Source organism: Mustela putorius, unplaced genomic scaffold (assembly GCF_011764305.1).
Source record: "Mustela putorius furo isolate JIRA1106 unplaced genomic scaffold, ASM1176430v1.1 tig00003985_pilon_pilon_pilon, whole genome shotgun sequence".
Lineage (NCBI taxonomy): Eukaryota > Metazoa > Chordata > Mammalia > Carnivora > Mustelidae > Mustela > Mustela putorius.
In genome coordinates this window covers 1,431,702-1,454,092 of record NW_025422125.1, presented here as the reverse complement: position 1 = coordinate 1,454,092, position 22,391 = coordinate 1,431,702, and the positions used below count along the sequence as shown (strand labels likewise).

The 22,391-nt window shown below is 37.2% G+C and overlaps 1 protein-coding gene across 1 annotated transcript in view; it reads left to right on the top strand.

Moving 5' to 3' along the window:
* Window positions 1-22,391, top strand: part of LOC101679362 (oligophrenin-1) — a 307,195-nt gene that overhangs the window by 153,350 nt on the left and 131,454 nt on the right. The window lies entirely within an intron of this gene.

Sequence of the window (22,391 nt, the reverse complement as noted above, 5' to 3'; positions counted from 1 at the left end):
ATGGTACAGCAGAAAGCACTCGGACTATGGACAGGTCAGTAAATCTGGGTTCTGGTGTCAGTTCTGTTACTAGCTTTCTTGATAATCATGGACAGGTCACCCTCAAGGCTTCTCCTGGTATATTAAAAAGTACAGAAATGAGACAACAAGCTTAGAAAAATTGCAATGGATTTTATGTGTGTCTATTTTTCAAAATAAAGCTATCACCACACTCACAAAAATGCAGTAATCATACATTTTTAACCTCATTTGGAGAAGATCTCAAATACCTAAACCTGAAACCCTTAGTGAAGGTGAGGCTCCAGGCTCAATGGCCCTCTTGGTCACCCCCTGTGATAAATTCTGCATCTCTGGATCTCAGGTTTCCCTGTGATATAATGAGATATTACCAAGATTCAGTGAAACTCTGACATTCTGGGTTTTTTTTATATTTCTATAACAAATTAGCATTATAGACACTAATGTAGATAAAAAGGCAGAATTAGCAAGAGGATACCTTTTATATTTATTGCCAATATTTGTAATTTGGGCTAATTGAGAGGCAATTTCTTCCCAAAATGTTGTTTGTGATAATCTTAGTGAAAGTACAAAAAACAACACATAAATCATTTGCATATTAATTTGAAGTTACCCTGGGGGAAAGAGAAATTGGGTTCAAGTTCCACATTATATCTAATTTTCTGTGTGAACGAAGGAAAATTCCTCCCACTCTCTGGGCTTCCTTTTATTCATCTATAATATGAGAGTAATGAAATAGCTAATCTGAAATAGTTATTCCTGCTCTGATTTTCTAAGATTCTTAGTATGTGACAAGGACTTAGCTAAGGATTATCCTGCTAGCAGTTATCGAGGAACACCTACTTCCATTCACCCAATGTCTGGCTACTACCTTATCTCAACGATCTTGATCTTCAAAAAGCCTAGAACAAAAGAGACAAGAGACACAAACATAGAAGACACAGAAATAGAAAACAAATACCCTTAAGTATATGAAAAACTGCTCATTTTCTCAAAGGAGAAAAATGCAAATTAAACCTGCACTGAGATACCACTTATTCTTGAAACCTAATACATGATCTATTGATGAGACTTTGGGGCAAATAGGTATTCAACTACATTGCTGACATTAATGCAATATATAACTAGAGGAGGCAAATTTGACAAGATCTAACAAATCTGCATATTCACTTACCCTATGCCTAGAAATTCTACTTTTAGACATACACTCTGAAGACACACCTCCACAAGTACCAAACAACATATACATAAGGTTCAACACTGTGGCATAATTTTTTAATAGCAAAATATTGGAAATAGCAGAAGCACCCAACAATAGGGGACTATTTGAATAAATAATGGTATATTCAAACAATGTAGTCATTGTATGTAGTCATAAAATACAGTCAAAAAAGTATTAAGAAAATATCTACAAACTTTATTTTGTAGTGATTTAGAATGCATTGCAAATGTCAGGGTGTATAACAGAGAACAACAGCAAAAACAAAAACAAACCCAAAGTTTAAAACAAGATATATGAGTATGCTACCCTTTCTATAAGAAAAAAAGAGGGAAATAAGAATATATAAGAATATTAAACACATGTTTTCTTACTTTTGTCAAATTAAGCAGTAAGATAAAAAACGAATGACTCAAAAAGTTAAGCCACAAGACCCACTAATTCTATTCTTAGGTATATAATAAGGAGAAATGAGAACATATTTTCATGCAAAAACATATACACAAATATACACAGTAAAATTATTCGTAGTTACCCAAAAGTGGAAATAACCCAAATGACCACCAAGTGATAAATTTAAAAAAGGTGGTATAAATATACAATGAGATATTATTCAGTGATAAAAAGAAATGAAGCACTAAGGCACGTGGGTGGCTCAGTCATTTAAGCATCTGCCTTTGGCTCAGGTCATGATCCCAGTATCCTGGAGTCCAGCCACAAATCTGGCTCACTACTCAGTGGGGAGTCTGTGTCTCCCTCTCCCTCTGCCCTTCCCCTCCACACTCATGCTCGCTCCCTCTGCCCTTACTCTTTTTTTTTGCATTTATTTTTTTTTAATTGTGTTATGTTAGTCACCATACAGTTTGTCACTAGGTTTTTTTTAATATAATTTTTTATTTTTTATAAACATATATTTTTATCCCCAGGGGTACAGGTCTGTGAATCACCAGGTTTACACACTTCACAGCACTCACCAAAGCACATACCCTCCCCAATGTCCATAATCCCACCCCCTTCTCCCAAACACCCTCTCCCCAGCAACCCTCAGTTTGTTTTGTGAGATTAAGAGTCACTTATGGTTACACTGTTGGTGGGAATGCAAGCTGGTGCAGCCACTCTGGAAAACAGCATGGAGGTTCCTCAAAATGTTGAAAATAGAACTGCCCTATGACCCAGCAATTGCACTATTGGGTATTTACCCTAAAGATACAAACGTAGTGATCCAAAGGGGCACGTGCACCCGAATGTTTATAGCAGCAATGTCCACAATAGCCAAACTATGGAAAGAACCTAGATGTCCATCAACAGATGAATGGGTCACTAGGTTTTGATGTAGTGTTCCATGGTTCATTGTTTGCATATAACACCCAGTACTTCATGCAATCCATGCCCTCCTTAATATCGATCACCAGGCTCACCCATTTCCCCCACCCATCCCTTCTGAAAACCCTCTGTTTGTTTCCCAGAGTCCATAGTCTCTCATAGTTCATCTCTCACTCCAATTTCTTTCCCTTCTTTTTCCCTTCCTTCTAATGTCTTCCATGCTATTCCTTATGTTCCACAGATAAGTGAAAGCATGTGATAATTGACTTTCTCTGTTTCACCTATTTCACTCATCATCTCTTCCAGTCCTATCCATGTTCATGCAAAAGTTGGGTATTTTATCCTTTCTGATGGCTGAGTAATAGTCCATTGTGTATATGGACCACATCACGTTTATCCATTTGTCTCTTGAAGGTCATCTTGGATCTTTCCACTTTTTCATGCCCTTCCTCTTATGCTCTCTCACTGGTATTCTCTCTCTCAAATAAATAGATAAAATCTTAAAAAAAAAAAAGAAATGAAGCACCGATTCATGCTACAACAAGGATGAAATTTGAAAATATTATGCTAAGTAAAAGAATCTAGACACAAAACACCACATATTATATGGGTCCATTTATATAAAATGTTCAGAACAGACAAATCTACAAAGACCAAAAGTAGATTAGTGGTTGCCTAAGACTGGGATATGCAGACGTGGGAGTGAATGGGTAGTGATTACTATGGGGTTTCTTTCTGGAGTGGTGAAAATACTCTGAAATTAGATAGTGATGATGGTTACACAACTCTGTGAATATACTAAAAACAATTGGGAAAAAACATTAAAAGGGTGAACTGTATGGTATATGTAATATATTTCAATAAAGCTCTTATAAAAACAAACTAATAAGTGCAGCAAAAGAAACCACCAATAAAACAAAAAGGGAAACTATCAAATGGAAGAAGATGAAGTTAATATCCAAAACATATAAATCATACAACTCAACAACAAAAATTCCCAAACCATCTGATTTAAAACTGTGTAAAAGATATGAATAGATCTTTTTCCAAAGAAGACATACAGATGGCCAACAGACACATGAAAAGATGCTCAATATCACTTAGTTTCAGAGAAAGACCAATCAAAACCATAATCAGGTATCACTTGGCAGAATGTCTCATATCAAAAAGACAAGAAATAACAAGTGTTGGTGAGGATATGGAGAAAAAGAAACCCTCATGCACTGTTGGCAGGAATGTAAATTGGTGCAACCACTGTGGAAAACAGTATGGAGTTTCCTCAAAAAGTTAAAAAAATAGAATTACAGTAATTCTATTCCATTACTGGATTTACCGAAGCAATACGAAAACATTTTGACTCAAAAAGATATATACACCCCTGTGTTTACTGAAGCATTATTTACAATAGGCAAGGTAATGAAGCAATCCAAGTGCCCCCTCCATAGATGAATAAAGAAGATATGAGATATTTTATATAAATACTACATATATTATATGTATAATGGATGTTGTGTATGTGCATACACACACATACACACACACACACAATGGACTATTACTTGGTCATAAAGAACACAGTCTTGCCATTTGCAACAACATGGATGGAGATAGTATTATGCTAGGTGAAATAAGACAGAGAAAGACAAATAATGTGGAATATAAAAACAAAACAAACAAAACAGACTTTTAAATATGGAGCACAAACTGGTATTCGTAAGAGAGGAGGTGGGTGGGGGAATGGATGAAGGAGATTAAGAGGTACAAATATCCAAAAGGTAAAAAAAAACACCCTAATGAAAATGATTACTAAAGGGAGTAGGTGGTGAATAGGGTAGAAGTGATAAAGGTGATGAGAGCCACATTCCTCTAAATCCACCTCCTTGTATGGTTTCGACTTTTGAACCATACTAATATTTTATATATCCAAAAAGTAAAATGCAACCAAGGATTATAAACCCTGAGATTGAAGATTAAAAAGTAAATGAGGGACACCTGGGTAGTTTAGTCATTTAAGCCTTTGCCTTTGGTTGAAGTCATTGATCTCCAGGTCCTGGGATAAGGCCCCTCAATGGGATTCCTCCCTGCTCAGAGGGAGTCAGCTTCTCCCTCTCCTCTACCCCTCCCCCTGCTCATGTGCAAACATGCTCTCTCTCTCAAATAAATAAATAATAAATAAATATTTTAAAAAGCAAATGAGTCTGAATGTTTATCAAATTGATAACATAACCACATAAAGAAAATAGTTATTTCAACTAATTTACTGTGTAGTCCTCTGACTCATCCTTAATGAGATAATATTTAAAAACAGGAAAAGCTACAAAAAAGTAGTAAGCATCACCCAGTAGGTTTAGTAATAATATTGTAATTAAATTTTAAACTATTTTATACTTATGTATCACAAGGATAAAGAAAAAAGTTAAAAAGTGAGTATATTAATATTATCACAAGAGAAGATTTATGCTGTAAGAAAAAGAGATAAGGATATAAAATGTAAGATATTAAAAATCTATAATGATGGGGCGCCTGGGTGGCTCAGTGGCTAAAGCCTCTGCCTTTGGCTCAGGTCATGATCTCAGGGTCCTGGGATCAAGCCCCACACTGAGCACCACATCAGGCTCTCTGCTCAGTGTGGAGCCTGCTTCCCCCTCTCTCTCTGCCTGCCTCTCTGCCTACTTGTGATCTCTGTCTGTCAAATAAATAAATAGATAAAATCTATAATGGTAAAGCCGAATTAAGAAAGCCAGTATGAACTAGTGATTTATTTTTAATTTTTTTCCTTTTGTTAAGATTTTATTTATTTTATTTGACAGAGACAGTGAGAGAGTGAACACAAGCAGAGGAAGTGGGAGAAGCAGGTTCCCCACTGACCAGGGAGCATGATGTGGTGCTCAGTATGGGGTTTGATCCCAGGACCCTGGGATCACGACCTGAGTCAAAGGCAGATGCTTAACAACTGAACCACCCAGGAGCCCCTGAACTCATGATTTAAAAAAGAAAATGATGGATCTAGAGTGTATTATTTTAATATAATTAAGTCAATCAGGGAAAGACAAATACTGTATGATTACACTCATATGTGGAATTTAAGAAACAAAACTGATGAACATAGGGGAAGGGAAAGAAAAATAAATAAGGTAAAAATAGAGAGGTAGGCAAACCACAAGAGACCCTTAACTATAGAGAACAAACTGAGGGATGCTGGAGGGGAGGTGGTTGGGAGGATGGAGTAATTGGGTGGTGGGCATTGAGGGCATTTGATGTAATGAACACTGGGTGATATATGTATAAATGTTATATGTTATAAATCACTAAATTCTACCCTGAAACTAATATATGTTAACTAATTGGAATTTAAATAGAATAAAACAAAAAACAACCCCAGCAAAACAACAAAACTTCTACTCATTGAACCAGTCTTGAAGTGATTCTACCCCTCCAAAAAAGCAATGAGCATACATAATGCCCAGATCTTTGTTTCTAAACAACATTCACTTCCTAGAGAAATGGCGGACTACTGGTCTAAGGCAAGGAAAATACAAGGTGAGTCTAGGATAAAGTATACCTTTGTAAACAAATGAGAGCTTAAGTACTGATACAGTTGTGTCACAAGGACACAGCAACCTGTTTGAAAAGGCTGACATTGATTACATCTGGAGTCAACATAAACATCAAAAACAAAAGTGCTATATTTGAGTATAACTTTTTGAATAAATATTTATTGGAGATGAGTACAATAAGGAAAGCTCTTCCTTACAGAAGAATGCCAGCTAATAGATGTGGGAGGAATAATAGAATTAGATAAACCAGTAGTTTATAATCTCAGTACCCTGTTTCAGGCATACATCAAAACCATTGGGTAAAAGATTGCTCAGGAACAACATATTCACATAATTCCCTTGTATCACCCACAGATTACTTACTAATTACAAATGAAAAATGTATCTTTATAATCAAGCTATCTTGCAAACATCATCTTAGTTAATTGAGCAAAGTTAGCATCACTAATAATAGTACAAATTGACCTTATGTACCTCTTGATAGGATACAGGAAGAAGTACACAATATAACTTAAATAATTTTGTCAAAAAGGTTTAACCTGATGGGCGCCTGGGTGGCTCAGTGGGTTAAGCCACTGCCTTCGGCTCAGGTCATGATCCCAGGGTCCTGGGATCGAGTCCCGCATCGGGCTCTCTGCTCAGCAGGGAGCCTGCTTCCTCCTCTCTCTCTCTCTGCCTACTTGTAATCTCTCTCTGTCAAATAAATAAATAAAATCTTTAAAAAAAAAAAGGTTTAACCTGAATCAAATTAAATCATTCCAATTTACAAAAAGTAGAGGGTATAGGAAAAATACAGACTCCTTGATATTCTATTAAGAAACTAGCCTGGACTTTTCACTGTCCGGGAAACAGAGGTAGGTGTACTGTTCTATATCAAGAGATTAAAGAAACATAAACAAATGTAGTGCATGAACTCTGGATCTAGGTTTGAAAAAACCCAAGTATAAAATAATTTTTTGCATGACATTTGAGAAAATCTGAAGGTGGACCACTAATTGGATAATATGACACTGTAAATTTTCTTGGGTATTAAAATATTTTGTGATTTTTGTAGAACAGTGTGTTCTTTCTTTCTTTTTTTCTTTTTAAGTTTTTATTTAACTTCTAGATAGTTAATAGTGTAATTTTAGTTTCAGTGCTAGAACGAAATGATTCATCTCTTCCATACAATGACCAGTGCTCATCACAAGTGGTCTCCCCCACTTCCCCTAGAGTAACCCTCAGCTTGTTCTCTTCAGTTAAGAGTCTGTTTCCTGGGTGCCTGGGTGGCACAGTGGGTTAAGTCGCTGCCTTCAGCTCAGGTCATGATCTCAGGGCCTTGGGATCGAGTCCCGCATCGGGCTCTCTGCTCAGCAGGGGGCCTGCTTCCCTCTCTCTCTCTCTCTCTCTCTCTCTGCCTGCCTCTCCGTCTACTTGTGAGCTCTTTCTGTCAAATAAATAAATAAAATCGTTAAAAAAAAAGTCTGTTTCCTAATTTGCTTCTCTTTTTTTCCCCTATGTTCATTTGTTTTGTTTCTTAAATTCCACATATTAAAGGGATCATACAGTATTTGTCTTACTCTATTTCCTTTAGCATAATACAGTCTGGCTCTATCCATGTCATTACAAATGGCGAAATTTCATTCTTTTTGATGGCTGAGTAATATGCCATAGTATTTGTGGACTACATCTTCATCCAATTATCAGTTGATGGACATTTGGGCTCTTTCTATAATTTGGCTATTATTCATAATGCTGTTATGAACATTGGGGTCCATGTATCCCTTCAGATCAATATTTTTCTATTCTTTGAGTAAATACCTACTAATGCAATTGATGGGTTGTAGGGTAGTTCTATTGTTAAAGTTTTGAGGAACGTCCATACTGTATTCCAGAGTGACTGCACCAGTTTGCATTCCCACCAACAGTGTAACAGGATTATCCTTTCTCTGCATCCTCACCACACCTGCTTTTCCCTGTGTTAATTTTAGCCATTCTGACATGTGTGAAGTGATATCTCATTCTAGTTTAGATTTGTATTGTCCTCGTGCTGAGTGATGTTGAGCATCTTTTCATGTGTCTTTTGGCCATCCGAATGTCCTTGAAAAAATGACCATTCATGTCTTCTACCCATTTCTTAACTGGGTTATTTGGTTTTTGGGTGTGGAGTTTGATGAGTTCTTTATATATTTTAGATACTAACCATATATCACATATGTCATTTGCTAATATCGTTTCCCATTCTGAAGGTTGCCTTTTAGTTTTGTTGGTTGTTTCCTTCACTGTGCAGAAGCTTTTTTTCTTGAAGTCCAGTGTTCATTTTTTCTTTTGTTTCCCTTGACTCCAGAGTCATACCTAATAACAAGTTGCTATGGATGTTATGAAAGAAATTACTGCCTGTGTTCTATTCTAGGATTTTCATGGTTTCCTGTCTCACATTTAGGTCTTTCATCCATTTAGAATTTACCTTTGTCTATGGTAAAAGAAAATAGTCCAGTTTCATTCTATTGCATCTTTCTGTCCACTGTTGTGCTATCCATTTCTTGAAGAGACTCTTCTTTCTCTAAGATATTCTTTCCTGCTTTGTTGAAGATTAGTTGACAATATACTTTAGGGGTCCATTTCTTGGTTTTCTGTTGGGGGTCCATTTCTTGGTTCTCTTATGTACCACTGATCTATATGTCTGTTTTTGTGCTAAAACCATACTGTCTTGATCACTACATATTTGTAATATAACTTGAAGTCCAGAATTGTGATGCCTCCAGCTTCGCTCTTTTTTTCAAGCTTGCTTTGCTATTTGAGGCTTTTTATGGTTCCATACAAATTTTAGGATTCTTCTAGCTCTGTGAAAAATGCTGGTGGTATTTGATAGGGATTGCATTAAATGCTTTGGGTAGCATAGACATTTTAACAGTATTTTGTTCTTCCAATCCATGAGCATGAGATGTTTTTCCATTTCTTTGTGCCATCTTCAGTTTCTTTCATAAATGTTCTATAATTTTCAGAGTATGGATCCTTTATTTCTTTGATGAGGTTTAATCCTAAGTACCTTATGGTTTTTGGTATAATTTTAAATGGGATCAGTTCTTTGATTTCTCTTTCTTCAGCTTAATTATTGGTGTATAAAATTTCAGAAATTTCTGTTCATTATTTTGTATCCTGTGACTAGTTCTAGCAATTTTTTGGTGGAGTCTTTCGGGTTTTCTACATAAAGTATCATATCCTCAGTGAATATTAAGAGTTTCATTTCTTCACTGCTGATTTAGGTGTAGGTTACTAAGCTTACTAGAGTCTTATTTTTGTAATAATATTTCTGTTACTTTTGAAGCAATAATGTGCACTCTAGAGATTAGAAAATACAGAAACATTTAAAAAGTAAAAGTTTTCTCTTCCCAGTATCCAAAATCACTACTATTAATAATTAGCTTATTTTCTTTCAGATCATTCTGTTAGTGTGTATTTCTACACACACACACACACACACACACACATGCATTCACATTTTTTACCAAAATGAGATTATGGTGTTTTGCAGCTTATTTTTTTTCAGTTCTATAATTTCCACCTTTCCATACAATGTTAACATTCCCCTAGTTTACCCAAAAATGCCCTTTATAGGTGGTGTGCCCAAACTAGTACTCAATATAGTGTCACACACACACACTATTTTTTATATTCTTTTCATTTTTCAAAAATTCTAGCTCAGGTCTTTTTTTTTTTTTTTTTAACGAGTGGCTTGTTGATAGGACTAGATCCACCAGTTGTCCTACAGAGTCTTACTAGTTTTGTCTACTTTCTTCAGTGTTATATTTTTGAACTTGTTCCCCCATTTTCTTTATTTCTTATAAAGTGGAGATTATACTTAAAGACAGATGAATTCAGTTTAACTATTTTTTTGGCCAGAACACATCATAAGCAATACTGTGTCCCTTATGTTATATCACATCTGAAGATGCGTATTTGTTGGTCTACCTTAGTGATGTTATGATTAATCATTGCACTATTCTTCTAACCTGTCTGTGGAAGTTGAGAGTATATATACAATATTTGTAGCCAATCCATATATCTTTTTAAAAAAAATTTTATTTATTTATTTGACAGAGAGAGGCCACAAGTAGGCAGAGAGGCAGGCAGAGAGAGAGGGGGAAGCAGGCTCCCCACTGAGCAGAGAACTCAATGTGGGGCTTGATCCCAGGACCCTGAGATCATGACCTGAGCTGAAGGCAGTGGCTCAGCTTAACCCACTGAGCCACCCAGGCACCCCGCCAATCCATATATCTTGACACATCTAAACAATGGGAAGTCACTTTACCATCAATGATGCTAATTAACAAAGCTACTGGTGTTGATTGAAGGTCCAGTTATTTGAGGCTTATAGTAACTCCTCTGCCTTCTGATTAGAGTTTTTAAAATACTGATTAATCACTCCTAGTATAGTAAGTATGTATTTATAATTAGAATACTATATTTATAACTATCCTAGAATATACATGAAAGCTAACAAACATATATCAAATTTTATCAATTCTTTTTTTAAAGATTTTATTTATTAATATTTATTTATTTAACAGAGAGATCACAAGTAGGCAGAGAAGCAGGCAGAAGAGGGGGAAAGCAGGCTCCCCATTGAGCAGAAAGCCCAATGCAGGGCTGGATCCCAAGACCCTGAGATCATGACCTGAGCTAAAGGCAGAGGCTTAACCCACTGAGCCACCCAGGTACCCCCAAATTTTATCAATTCTAAGGGAATGGCAGCAGAGCAGTTTTGGTTTAATTATCATAACCTTTATATTCATGAACTTGGTCCTAGCCATTCATATTGTAGTCATTTTGGTAAAATTTTGTTCATTGTTGGGTTTATTTTCTATTTAAAAGGTTTTAAAAATACTAAATAATTTGACAATAGAGTGATTTTTTTTATTAGTGGTCCATAAAATGTTGGTGTGGTTACAAATGATGACATTGATGAAATTCAGGACATTTACACCGACTGTGTTGAAGCTTTTAAATGGAAATTATATTCCATTGGAGATATTTACCACATTTTCTTTATTCATATATACAATGGAATATTACTCAGCCATCAGAAAGGATGAGTACCCACCATTTCATTAACATGGATGAAACTGGAAGGGACTACATTAAGAGAAATAAGCAGAGAAGGAAAATTATCATATGGTTTCACTCATATGTGGAACATAAGGAATAGCACAGAGTAACACAGGGAAAGAGGGGGAAAACTGAAGGGGGAGAAATCAGAGAGGGAGACAAACCATGAAAGAACCTGGACTCCAGGAACCAAACTGAGGGTTACAGAAGGGACGGGGACAGTGGACGGATGGGGTAACTGGGTGATGGGTATTAAGGAGGGCACATGATGTGATGAGCACTGAGTGTTATACACAACTAATGAATTATTGAACACTACATCAAAAACTAATGAACATAATAATAAAAAAGAAAAAAGTAAATTATAGATAATAAAATAAAAAAATAAATTGAAGTTAATATAACACCAGTGGAGGAAACCAAACTTGTCTGCCCTAAGGGCACTATCCTCAAGAATGGGGACTTCTCACTTTGTGACAGACACTGACTCACTCTCCCTCTCTTAGTATCTTATCCCTTAAAAAACTTGTTATTATGCAAGATTTCAAGTATATGCAGAAATAGAAGGAACAATGTATGGACCTCTCATGTGCCTATCACCCAACCTCAATAGTTATCAACATGTGGCCAATCTTGTTTCATCAATATTTCCATTTACCCTCCCCCATATTATTTTAAAGTATAATCCAAGACATCGTATTATTTTATCCATAAATATTTTAATATGTATATTGAAAAAAGAAAATTATTTGTGTACATAAACACAATTATGATGTCTAAACATAAGTTAGTAATAATTACTTATTATTAAATATTCTGTGTTTAAATTTCTAAGTCTCAAACATGTCATGGGTTTTTTTCCTTGAATCAGGATGCAAATAATATCCACACATAACATCTGTTAAAATGTTTCTTAAACCTCTTTTAATCTTTAGCAGAGGCCAGCAAATGTTTTCCATGAATGATTAGGTTATGCATATTTTAGGCTTTGTGAGCTATATAGACTCTGTCCCAACTATTTATTTCTACATTTGTAGTACAAAAACAGCCATTGATAATATGTGAAGAAATGGGCAGAGCTATGCTCCAATAAAATTTTATTTACTAAAACAGATGGCAAGTTACATTTGGCCCAAGAGCCATACTTCATTGAACCCTGATCTATAGCAGTAGTTTTCAAACTTTGGTGTGTATCATAAACACTTAGAGGGCTAATAAACACAGAGGCCAGGTCTTTATATAGGATAAGGCCTCTATGGGATTTATAAAGAGATTTATTTATTTATTTGAGAGAGAAAGAGCATGCATGCACATGAGTGAGGCAAGAGTCAAAGGGAGAGAATCTTCAAATAGACAACCCACTGATCATGGGGCCTGTTACAGGGCTTTATCAAAGGATCCATGAGATCATGAACCTGAGCTGAAGCCAAGAGTCAGATCAGATTCGGGTTTTTTTTGGACTTTTTATTTAATTTTTAATTTTTATAAACATATATTTTTATTCCCAGGGGTACAGGTCTGTGAATCACGAGGTTTACACACCTCACAGCACTCACCAAAGCACTTACCCTCCCCAGTGTCCATAATTCCACCCCATTCTCCCAACCCCCCTCCCCCCAGCAACCCTCAGTTTGTTTTGTGAGATTAAGAGTCACTTATGGTTTGTCTCCCTCCCAATCCCATCTTGTTTCATTGATTCTTCTCCTACCCACTTAAGCCCCCATGTTGCATCACCACTTCCTCATATCAGGGAGATCATATGATAGTTGTCTTTCTCTGCTTGACTTATTTCGCTAAGCATGATACGCTCTAGTTCCATCCATGTTGCCGCAAATGGCAAGATTTCCTTTCTTTTGATGGCTCCATAGTATTCCATTGTGTATATATACCACATCTTCTTGATCCATTCATCTGTTGATGGACATCTAGGTTCCTTCCATAGTTGGCTATTGTGGACATTGCTGCTATAAACATTCGGGTGCACGTGCCCCTTTGGATCACTACGTTTGTATCTTTAGGGTAAATACCCAGTAGTGCAATTGCTGGGTCATAGGGCAGTTGTATTTTCAACATTTTGAGGAACCTCCATGCTGTTTTCCAGAGTGGTTGCACCAGCATGCATTCCCACCAACAGTGTAGGAGGGTTCCCCTTTCTCCGCATCCTCGCCAGCATCTGTCATTTCCTGACTTGTTGATTTTAGCCATTCTGACTGGTGTGAGGTGGTATCTCATTGTGGTTTTGATTTGTATTTCCCTGATGCCGAGTAATATGGAGCACATTTTCATGTGTCTGTTGGCCATCTGGATGTCTTCTTGCAGAAATGTCTGTTCATGTCCTCTGCCCATTTCTTGATTGGATTATTTGTTCTTTGGATGTTAAGTTTGCTAAGTTCTTTATAGATTTTGGACACTAGTCCTTTATCTGATATGTCGTTTGCAAATATCTTCTCCCATTCTGTCAGTTGTCTTTTGATTTTGTTAACTGTTTCCTTTGCTGTGCAAAAGTTTTGATCTTGATAAAATCCCAATAGTTCATTTTGGGCCTTGCTTCCCTTGCCTTTGGCGATGTTCCTAGGAAGATGTTGCTGCGGCTGAGGTCGCAGAGGTTGCTGCCTGTGTTCTCCTCAAGGATTTTGATGGATTCCTTTTGCACATTGAGGTCCTTCATCCATTTTGAGTCTATTTTTGTGTGTGGTGTAAGGAAGTGGTCCAATTTCATTTTTCTGCATGTGGCTGTCCAATTTTCCCAGCACCATTTATTGAAGAGGCTGTCTTTTTTCCATTGGACATTCTTTCCTGCTTTGTCGAAGATTAGTTGACCATAGAGTTGAGGGTCTATTTCTGGGCTCTCTATTCTGTTCCATTGACCTATGTGTCTGTTTTTGTGCCAGTACCATGCTGCCTTGATGATGACAGCTTTGTAATACAGCTTGAAGTCTGGAATTGTGATGCCACCAATTTTGGCTTTCTTTTTCAATATCCCTTTGGCTATTCGAGGTCTTTTCTGCTTCCCTATAAATTTTAGAATTATTTGTTCCATTTCTTTGAAAAAGATGGATGGTACTTTGATAGGAATTGCATTAAATGTGTAGATTGCTTTAGGTAGCATAGACATTTTCACAATATTTATTCTTCCAATCCAGGAGCATGGAACATTATTCCATTTCTTTGTGTCTTCCTCGATTTCTTTCATGAGTACTTTATAGTTTTCTGAGTATAGATTCTATGCCTCTTTGGTTAGGTTTATTCCTAGGTATCTTATAGTTTTGGGTGCAACTGTAAATGGGATGGACTCCCTAATTTCTCTTTCTTCTGTCTTGTTGGTGGTGTAGAGAAATGCAACTGATTTCTGTGCATTGATTTTATATCCTGACACTTTACTGAATTCCTGGACGAGTTCTAGCAGTTTTGGAGTGGAGTCTTTTGGGTTTTCCACATATAGTATCATATCATCTACAAAGAGTGATAATTTGACTTCTTCTTTGCCGATTTGGATGCCTTAAATTTCCTTTTGTTGTCTGATTGCTGAGGCTAGGACCTCTATTACTATGTTGAATAGCAGTGGTGATAATGGACATCCCTGCCGTGTTCCTGACCTTAGCGGAAAATCTTTCAGTTTTTCTCCATTGAGAATGATATTTGCGGTGGGTTTTTCATAGATGGCTTTGATGATATTGAGGTATGTGCCCTCTATCCCTACAGTTTGAAGAGTTTTGTTCAGGAAGGGATGGCTGTACTTTGTCAAATGCTTTTTCAGCATCTATTGAGAGTATCATATGGTTCTTGTTCTTTCTTTTATTGATGTGTTGTATCACATCAACTGATATGCGGATGTTGAACCAACCTTGCAGGCCTGGAATAAATCCCACTTGGTCGTGGTGAATAATCCTTTTAATGTACTGTTGAATCCTATTGGCTAGTATTTTGGTGAGAATTTTCGCATCTGTGTTCATCAAGGATATTGGTCTATAGCTCTCTTTTTTGATGGGATCCTTGTCTCATTTTGGGATCAAGGTGATCCTGGCCTCATAAAATGAGTTTGGAAGTTTTCCTTCCATTTCTATTTTTTATAACAGTTTCAGGAGAATAGGAATTGGTTCTTCTTTAAATGTTTGGTAGAATTCCCCCAGGAAGCCATCTGGCCCTGGGCTTTTGTTTGTTTGGAGATTCTTAATGACTGTTTCAATCTCCTTATTGGTTATGGGTCTGTTCAGGCTTTCTACTTCTTCCTGGTTCAGTTGTGGTAGTTTATATGTTTCTAGGAATGCATCCATTTCTTCCAGATTGTCAAATTTATTGGCGTAACATTGCTCATAGTATGTTCTTATAATAGTTTGTATTTCGTTGGTGTTAGTTGTGATCTCTCCTCTTTCATTCATGATTTTATTTATTTGGGTCCTTTCTCTTTTCTTTTTGATAAGTCTGGCCAGGGGTTTATCAATTTTATTAATTCTTTCAAAGAACCAGCTCCTAGTTTCGTTGATTTGTTCTATTGTTTTTTTTTTTTTGGTTTCTATTTCATTGATTTCTGCTCTGATCTTTATGATTTCTCTTTTCCTGCTGGGCTTAGGGTTTCTTTCCTATTCTTTCTCCAGCTCCTTTAGGTGTAGGGTTAGGTTGTGCACCTGAGACCTTTCTTGTTTCTTGAGAAAGGCTTGTACCACTATATATTTTCCTCTCAGGACTGCCTTTGTTGTGTCCCACAGTTTTTGAGCCGTTGTATTTTAATTATCATTTGTTTCCATGATTTTTTTCAATTCTTCTTTAATTTCCTGGTTGACCCATTCATTCTTTAGAAGGATGCTGTTTAGTCTCCATGTATTTGGGTTCTTTCCAAACTTCCTTTTGTGGTTGAGTTCTAGCTTTAGAGCATTGTGGTCTGAAAATATGCAGGGAATGATCCCAATCTTTTGATACCGGTTGAGTCCTGATTTAGGACCGAGGATGTGATCTATTCTGGAGAATGTTCCATGTGCACTAGAGAAGAATGTGTATTCTGTTGCTTTGGGATGGAATGTTCTGAATATATCTGTAATGTCCATCTGGTCCAGCATGTCATTTAAGGCCTTTATTTCCTTGCTGATGTTTTGCTTGGATGATCTGTCCATTTCAGTGAGGGGAGTGTTAAAGTTCCCTACTATTATTGTATTATTGTTGATGTGTTTCTTTGATTTTGTTATTAATTGGTTTATATAGTTGGCTGCTCCCACTTTGGGGGCATAGATATTTAAAATTGTTAGATCTTCTTGTTGGACAGACCCTTGGAGTATGATATAGTGTCCTTCCTCATCTCTTATTATAGTCTTTGGCTTAAAATCTAATGGATCTGATATAAGGATTGCCATTCCTGCTTTCTTCTGATGTCCATTAGCATGGTAAATTCTTTTCCACCCCCTCACTTTAAATCTGGCGGTGTCTTTGGGCTAAAATGTGTTTCTTGGAGGCAACATATAGATGGGTTTTGTTTTTTTATCCATTGTGATACCCTGTGTCTTTTGACAAGGGCATTTAGCCCATTAACATTCAGGGTAACTATTGAGAGATATGAATTTAGTGCCATTGTATTGCCTGTAAGGTGACTGTTACTGTATATGGTCTCTGTTCCTTTCTGATCTACCACTTGTAGGCTCTCTCTTTGCTGAGAGGACCCCTTTCAATATTTCCTGTAGAGCTGGTTTGGTGTTTGAAATTTCTTTCAGTTTTTGTTTGTCCTGGAAGCTTTTAATCTCTGCTTCTATTTGCATTGATAGCCTGCCTGGATATAATATTCTTGGCTGCATGTTTTTCTCGTTTAGTGCTCTGAAAATATCATGACAGCTCTTTCTGGCCTGCCAGGTCTCTGTGGATAAGTCAGCTGCCAATCTAATATTTTTGCCATTGTATGTTAGAGACTTCTTTTCCCGTGCTGCTTTCAGGATTTTCTCTTTGTCACTCAGACTTGTCAATTTTACTATTAGGTGACGGGCTGTGGGCCTATTCTTATTGATTTTGAGGGGCGTTCTCTGAACCTCCTGAATTTTGATGCTTGTTCCCCCTTTGCCATATTGGGGAAATTCTCCCCAATAATTCTCTCCAGTATACCTTCTGCTCCCCTCTCCTTCTTCCTCTTCTGGAATCCCAATTATTCTAATGTTGTTTCGTCTTATGGTGTCACTTATCTCTCGAATTCTCCCCTCATGGTCCAGTGGCTGTTTGTCCCTCTTTTGCTCATCTTCTTCATTCTCTGTCATTTGGTCTTCTATATCACGAATTCTTTCTTCTGCCTCATTTATCCTAGCAGTGAGAGCCTCCATTTTTGATTGCACCTCATTAATAGCTTTTTTGATTTCAACTTGGTTAGATTTTAGTTCTTTTATTTCTGCAGAAAGTGCTTTTATATCTCCCGAGAGGGTTTCTCTAATATCTTCCATGCCTTTTTCGAGCCTGGCTAGAACCTTGAGAATTGTCATTCTGAACTCTAGATCTGACATATTACCAATGTCTGTATTGATTAGGTCCCTAGCCTTCGTTACTGCCTCTTGTACTTTTTTTTTTTTTTGTGGTGAATTTTTCCGTCTTGTCATTTTGTCCAGGTAAGTGTATATGAAGGAGCAAGTAAAATACTAAAAGGGTGGCAACAACCCCAGGAAAATATGCTTTAATCAAATAAGAAGAGATCCCAAATCGTGAGGGCGGAGAAAGGGGATAAAAAGAGCTTCAAAAAGGAAGAAAAAAAAAAGAAAAAAGAATTTAAAAAAACGAATAAAGAATAATATAAAAAAGAAAAAATATATATATTAGATAAACTAGTTAAAATACGTTAAAAAAGAAAAGGGTAAGAGTTAAAAAAAATTGACCAGAAGGCAAGAAAAAAAAATGAAAAAGAAAAAAATTAAATTAACTGCAAGACTAAAAAAATCACAGGGAGAAAGCCATGAGTTCCGTGCTTTGCTTTCTCCTCCTCTGTAATTCTGCTGCTCTCCTTGGTATTGAAACCGCACTCCGGGCGCCTGGGTGGCTCAGTGGGTTAAGCCGCTGCCTTCCGCTCAGGTCATGATCTCAGGTCCTGGGATCCAGTCCCACATCGGGCTCTCTGCTCGGCAGGGAGCCTGCTTCCTCCTCTCTCTCTGCCTGCCTCTCTGCCTACTTGTGATCTCTCTCTGTCAAATAAATAAATAAAATCTTTAAAAAAAAAAGAAAGAAACCTCACTCCTTGGTAGGTGAACTTGGTCTTAGCTGGATTTCTTGTAGATCTTCTGGAGGAGGGGCCTTTTGTAGTGATTCTCAAGTGTCTTTGCCCCAGGCGGAATTGCACCGCCCTTACCAGGGGCCGGGGTGAGTAATCCGCTGGGGTTTGCTTTCAGGAGCTTTTGTTCCCTGAGCGCTTTCTGTAATGTTCTGGAGGACAGGAATACAAATGGCGGCCTCCTGGTCTCCAGCCCAGAGGAGCCGAGAGCCCGGGTCCCCACTCCTCATTGCGCCCTCAGAGAACAGCGCCCAGTTACTCCCGTCTGCCTGACCTCCGGCTGCACTCCAAGCTCACCGAGCCTGTGGCTGGTTAAAGGCAACCCCGAGGTGTGAGCTTACTGTCGGCTCTGTCTCTGTAGCCGGCTTTCCCGTTCCAATACCCGCAAGCTCAGCGACACTCAGACACCCCCTATCCTTCTGTGACTCTGCGGGACCTGAGGCCACGCTCACCCCGTGTGCGCTTCGCCCTGATTTGGCCTCTGGAGCGATGTCCCTCAGTGGAATAGACTTTTAAAAGTCCTGATTTTGTGCTTCGTTGCTCCGCCGCTTGCGGGGAGCCGCCCCCCCCCCCGGGGTCTATCTTCCCGTCGCTTTGGATTCACGTCTCCGCCAGTCCTACCTTTCAGAAAGTGGTTATTTTTCTGTTTCCAGAATTGCTGTTCTTCTCTTCGATCTGCCGATGGATTTGCAGGTATTTGCAATCTTTAGACAAGCTATCTAGCTGATCTTCTGCTAGCTGAAGTAGTCGCAGCCTGCTACTTCTCCGCCACCTTGACTCCTCGCCCTGAACTTTTTTTTTTTTTTTTTAATTTGACAAGCAGAGATCACAAGTAGGCAGAGAGGCAGGCAGATAGAGAGGAAGGGAAACAGAATCTCTGCTGAGCAGAGAGCCCGATGCGAGGCTAGACCCCAGGACCCTGGCATCATGACCTGACCTGAAGGCAGAGGCGTTAACCCACTGAGCCACCCAGGCACCCCAAGAGTCAGATTCTTAACTGGCTGACCCATTCCAGGCACTAGTGGGCTTCTATCTTTTTACTGTGTCCCTAATCTATAGATTTCTACATCTTTTTTTCCTTTAGTTTATTTTTTAATGAAAAGTGATCATTTGTTTTTTAAAGTTGGATCGAGAGGCTTGTGCTTATTCCAGTTCTTTTTTCTTTTTCTCTTTCCTGATACAAGTTTTTTTTTTTTGGGCTATTTGATTTTAGGGTTTTTTTGTTTGTTTGTTTGTTGTTTTGAGATATTTGCTTTTGGGTTTGTTTTGTGTTGTTTTGGTATTTTTATAGTGCTGTTGTTGGTGTTTATTGTGGGAAAGACAAGCACACTTGTTGTTCTTCCAACAATATACACATAATGTATGACTCCCCCCCCCCATTACTTTCAAGAGAAGGACTTTCTTAGATTCATTAGATGGCAGAGCTGGAAGCATCTTCCGATGACCTAGTAACTGTCTCATTTTACAGATGAGAGAATACATAAGTGGGATAAAAAAAAATAAGCCAAAAATCACATAAGTGATGGAACCAGCTTTAATGAACTGCTTCAGTTTTTATGTTTTCTGTCTTTATTGAGGTACAATTGACAAGTAAAAATTATATATATTTAAGATATACAACTTAATGTTTGGTGTATGTATACATTGTGAAATAATTGCCACAAGAAAGCTATTAATATATCTAATTTCATAATTAATTTAATTTTCTTCTTTTTGTGGGGATTACACATAACATTTACCCACTTAGCAAATTTTAAGTATAATACAGTATTATTAATTCTATATGTGCTGTTATATATTCGATCTTCAGAACTTAATCATCTTATTAAAACTGGAACTTTGTACTTCTTGACTAACATCTTCCCATTTTCCCCTCCCTCCAGCTCCTGGCAACCACCATTCTACTCTCTACTTCTAAGTCTGACTATCTTGGATTCTACATATAAGCAAAATTGTTTAGTATTTGTTTTTTTATGTCCAGTTTATTTCATTTAACATGTTTCTAGGTTCATCCAGATGGTAGCAAATGGCAGAATTTCCTTCTTTTTAAAAACTGATTAACATTCTATTATATGTATATATTTATCTATTTGTCCATTGTTGAACACTTAATTTCCTTCCATATATTGGCTAAAGTGAATAAGACTGCAATGGGACTACACATATCTTTTTGATATAGTTCTTTCATTTCCTTTGGATTGTCTATGCAAAATGAACAAACCTTTCAGAATCCCTAATAAAAGTAGAAAGAGAGTTTCATTTGAGCCCAAGTTAGGACAGCTGACCAGGAAACATGGTCTTTACAAGGAAGGAAGTGCTCCAGAAAATGAACATTTTTTGTGGGTCTATATCCTTTTTTTACGTCTTATAAAGGCTCAAAATATTATAGATTAGCACATAGACAGGGATCACAAGTTTTTTCATACAGGAATGCAGGTGATGTTGAATTTCTGAGAGAAAAATGTCAAGAAAGAATTCTTGACACATTTTCAGTGCAGAAGGTTTTTATTAAAGCATGGAATAGGACCCATGGGTAAAATTGGTGTACTGTGACTGTGTGGAGCAATTGACTATATACATTCAAGTTGGGGGAGAGAGATAAGGGAGGTCAATAAAGGGATTTCCACATGTTAAAGAGAATTTAAAGGATCCTGGAGGTCTGGCTATTGTCAAGCTAAAGTCCCTTTTAAATCTCTAGCAAAACATCAACACTAAAGTAACAATGAGTTCCTTGTGGAATGTCACACCCTGCATATCTCAGGTTATTTCTCAGTGGGCTGCAAGTTGTAAGGAAATTTAATTTTATCTACATTTCTTTTGCCTTTGTTCTCCACATCATAGGGAGTAGGAACATTGACTGACATCTCAAGGACATGATGGTTTTCCTTTAGGCTGTGCATTCCCAAAGTAGGTGTACAATGAATACATGTTGAGCCATAAATCAGGCTTTTGATTTAAACAATGTTTGTGTACAGTCATGCTAAAACTAAAGAAGAAATCTAAAATGGCTTCCCTTGTATATCAGTCCTTGAGAGAGCTTTTCTCTCATCAAGGTATATATCCAGAAGTGGGATTCCTGGATCATAAGGTAGTTCTATTTTATACACATTTTAGTTTATGACCTCTGATCTAAGCCCTCTAATCAAAATTATTTTTCTAAACTGGATGCTTTTTACAACCTTCTCTGATAGCCATTTTTTTTATTTTAAATTTTGATGTTCCAGAAGTTGTATCCATTTTTGCTAGTCCATGTGGACTAGAGAATTTAAGATCTGTTTGCTGCCAAGTCATATCACAAACTCCTACCTAATTCACTACTAACAATGCTCTTATTTTTATTTTATTTCTCTCATTATCTCACACTTTTGAGTGTGAATTATACCTCTTAATGATAATGTATAATAAAAAGAGAGATGTCAAATGCAAAAAAATCTCCCTCCCAAATAGCTTACCTTCCAAATCTTGTAAGAAGGACAAGAAGAAAAATAATGTCCTGAATAGGATACCAGGAACCTCACTTAGAAAAATAGAATGTGGCATTAGCTTAAAGGGAACCCTGTAAGCGTGTTTCCTTAACAGGAATTAGATAAGCAAGCACTGAGATGCAATAGGATGACTGTAAGACTTGTGACCCAACAAATATGAATTTGAATCCTTGTATTGCCATGAAGTCACAAACTGTGTGACCTTGATTAAGTGCTTTACCTTCTGTGAATGTAGCGTTCAGAGATAAAACACTCTGCCTTTTTGGAGTTGGGAATATTAAGTGAGCTCTGTCACGTTTACCAGAAGTCCATTCCTTTCAGAGTTCACAAAAGGAGATAAGCATTCACACATGTTGGAGGCTGTTACATAAGTGTCCTTGCCTTGCTACTAGTGGTTTAGCCACTTGGTGGTGGTATGGAGTAGCTTTTCCATTTTAACATCTCAAAAATATTGTTGTTAAATAATAAGGGTAATT